Source organism: Carex rostrata, chromosome 3 (genome assembly GCF_964058835.1).
Source record: "Carex rostrata chromosome 3, lpCarRost1.2, whole genome shotgun sequence".
Taxonomy (NCBI): Eukaryota; Viridiplantae; Streptophyta; class Magnoliopsida; order Poales; family Cyperaceae; genus Carex; species Carex rostrata.
Window position 1 is genome coordinate 8,812,630 of NC_135920.1, and position 3,372 is coordinate 8,816,001.

Sequence of the window (3,372 nt, forward strand, 5' to 3'; positions counted from 1 at the left end):
CTAAGAATTGAAAGGTTCCTTACGTCTGGACCCCACAAATCAGTCTCCCAGGCTAAAATCTCTCTCCTCTTTTATTAGCCGAACCCCGAACGCAACCGAAACAGGAAATTCTATCTTCAGTAAATAGTCGTAAAATTTGAAAGGTGAACATGGATATTCAACTTGATGCTGAGGTGAGAATTGTAAAAGGAGGCGCTCCCATCTTTGTTCCGTTCTCTTAACGCTTGGATCCCCAACTGAAGGAGGCGGCGGCGGCGGCAGTGCAGGCTTTTCGCTAGGTAAATATCCCCTCTTCATATATCTCCTTTTTTAGTTTCCCCCCTTCTAATCTGTTTTAGTTATAGTTTTGTATCTCCTGTTGAATTTTTTAGATTCAATAGCCTAAACTTCTTGGAAGTCATGCTAGTGGTATGGCCTCTTAACTGGATGCTAATTTAAAATTCACATGATCGAATTGTTTGTAAATGGCTTGTTAGGGTTTAATGGACTGTTGTTTTGGGATTTCGGTTGAATTATTTGATTGTATTGTAGATTAATGGGTTCAAATTGCGTGGCTTTGGTAAATTTTAGAAACTTGCGTAGATACTTAGATTTAATAGAGTTTAGTGGGTTTGGGATATATAGATGGTCTCCGAGGAATTGAAGGGTATGCCACATTTATGAGCTGATAATTTATTTTTCATGCTTGATTTTGGTTATCTTTGTTTTAATGGGTATTTTTTTATGGTTCTGAATGGTGGGGCCTTTCTAAATGCTGGCGTGTTCATATTCTAGTACCTTATGCTATTGTTAATTAGTTAATTTGATTTTTCATACGTTCCGTTACGTGTATTATTTCATTTAGGGATAGGTTGTTATACTCTCTTCTGGTATCACTACTCTACATTTATCCTGAGATTTGTTAAATGAGATGTGTATTATTTAATTTTTCCTGGATGCCTCTTTTATTTATTTGTTGTGAGAAATATATATTTGCTTTTTTTTCAGGCTTTTTTCATTGTTTTATTTCGTTCAAATAAAAATATTAATTATATCTTTTCAGTAAGATGGCCCCCAGTTATTTATTACATATTTCAGTTATTTATTACATATTTCAATGAAAGGGTGTTCTGCGTGAGTTTGTACCAAAAAATTTGAACTTTTATCTCAGATCTTTACACGCTGTTTTCTTTGCATGTGTACTTGTGTTAAGTATTTATGATAGGATCATTGTGATACTTAATACCTTTCCTGGTGCATTAACAAAACTGATTCGGTTGAGATCTCAAATATTTTATATATTATCAATAGTGATAGTTGACTACTATTTATATCATAGCCTTACATATTGATACACATGAGGCAATTTTTGTTCCTTGGTAGTTGGTACAATTGATAATAGCCCTTAAAAACCTCGTGATTTTATCAGGTGAGAAGGACACATTGCTATGGCAGATGCCCAGGAAACCGACAAGAATATAGAGATATGGAAAATTAAAAAACTGATCAAGGCACTCGAATCAGCTCGTGGCAATGGCACCAGCATGATTTCCCTCATCATGCCGCCTCGTGACCAGGTTTCTCGGGTTGCGAAGATGCTTGGTGATGAGTACGGCACTGCCTCCAATATCAAATCCCGTGTCAACCGCCAGTCAGTCCTTGCCGCCATCACCTCAGCCCAACAGCGTCTCAAGCTCTACAATAAGGTCCCACCAAATGGTCTCGTGCTTTATACTGGTACAATTGTGACTGATGATGGCAAGGAAAAGAAAGTTACAATTGATTTCGAACCATTCAAACCAATTAATGCGTCTCTGTACCTGTGTGATAACAAGTTCCACACTGAGGCACTGAATGAATTATTGGAGTCCGATGATAAATTTGGGTTCATTGTCATGGATGGAAATGGTACTTTGTTTGGTACACTGAGTGGTAATACTCGTGAGGTGCTTCATAAGTTTACTGTTGATTTGCCAAAAAAGCACGGCAGAGGAGGCCAGTCGGCACTTCGTTTTGCACGTCTGAGGATGGAAAAGCGGCATAATTATGTTAGAAAGACTGCTGAGCTGGCAACACAGTTTTTCATCAACCCAGCTACAAGCCAGCCAAATGTGTCTGGACTGATTCTTGCTGGTTCAGCCGACTTCAAGACTGAACTGAGCCAGTCTGACATGTTTGACCAGCGTCTTCAAGCAAAAATTCTGAATGTAGTTGACGTGTCATATGGCGGTGAAAATGGATTCAACCAAGCAATTGAACTGTCAGCCGAGATACTTGCCAATGTTAAATTCATACAAGAGAAGAAGTTGATCGGCAAGTACTTCGAGGAGATTAGCCAAGATACTGGCAAGTATGTGTTTGGAGTAGATGACACTCTGAAAGCCCTCGAAATGGGAGCGGTTGAGACCTTAATTGTGTGGGAAAATCTTGATATAACCCGGTATGTTTTAAAGAACAGTGTGACAGGTGAACAAGTAATAAAACATCTCAACAAAGAGCAAGAGGCTGATCAGAGTAATTTCCGTGACCCTACAAACAATGCTGAGCTGGAGGCTCAGGAGAAAATGGCTTTACTGGAGTGGTTTGCAAATGAGTACAAGAAGTTTGGTTGTTCCCTGGAGTTTGTGACCAATAAGTCCCAGGAGGGGTCACAATTTTGTAGAGGGTTTGGGGGTATTGGTGGAATTTTGCGCTACCAGCTGGATATGAGGTCACTTGATGAGTTCTCTGATGATGGTGAGGTTTATGAGGACTCTGACTAGCAATCAGCTGTTTGCAACGGGATCGATGCAACGACTAAATTCTAAGTGATTGATGAACTACTCAGGTTAGTTGATTTTTTTAATATTATGGTTTAGACTTATGAGGTAATATATTTCAGTGCAAGTTGTACTGGTACAGTGAGCAATTTAGTGGTTATTATTGTTTGGATTTTCTACTTGTTTTGCTCAGTTTTTTTGCATCTTACTTGGATTAAGAATATTCAAAGCTGTTGTGGGTAACCAATAACTTCTTATTTTAGGGCACAGAGCTTTAAATTATATGGACTTTAATGACAGCTTTCCTTATCTTTCCATCTTAATTTCTTGTCTGTCCCATTTTTTTGGCCTTTTCAGATTCAGGGAAGGAGAATTGAGTTGCTGCATTGGCTGAGGAAGCCAAACTTGAGTGGATAAGTTGTTAAATGAGGAGTTTAGTCTTTTCTTTTGTTTTTCTTTTTGGCATGATAATTTATCTTTTCTTAGCGTCAGTGGTTGAACAAACAGTTGTGACAATTTTTGTTGGGTTCTGTTGCTTATTTGGTTTCTAGGGTATTGAATCTATGTATTCGACTGGTGTCTTTGTAAACAGTTCTCTCCTTGATACTTGTTTAGATATATCCCTTTTTGCTGA

At 38.3% G+C, this 3,372-nt stretch overlaps 1 pseudogene across 1 annotated transcript; it reads left to right on the forward strand.

Annotated features, from left to right (window-relative positions):
- Nucleotides 1-103: 103 nt before the first annotated feature.
- On the forward strand, nt 104-3,372 carry LOC144551311 (eukaryotic peptide chain release factor subunit 1-3 pseudogene; annotated as a pseudogene). The gene is made up of 3 exons (XR_013510799.1): nt 104-278; nt 1,409-2,806; nt 3,096-3,372. The product of XR_013510799.1 is annotated as a eukaryotic peptide chain release factor subunit 1-3 pseudogene (transcript).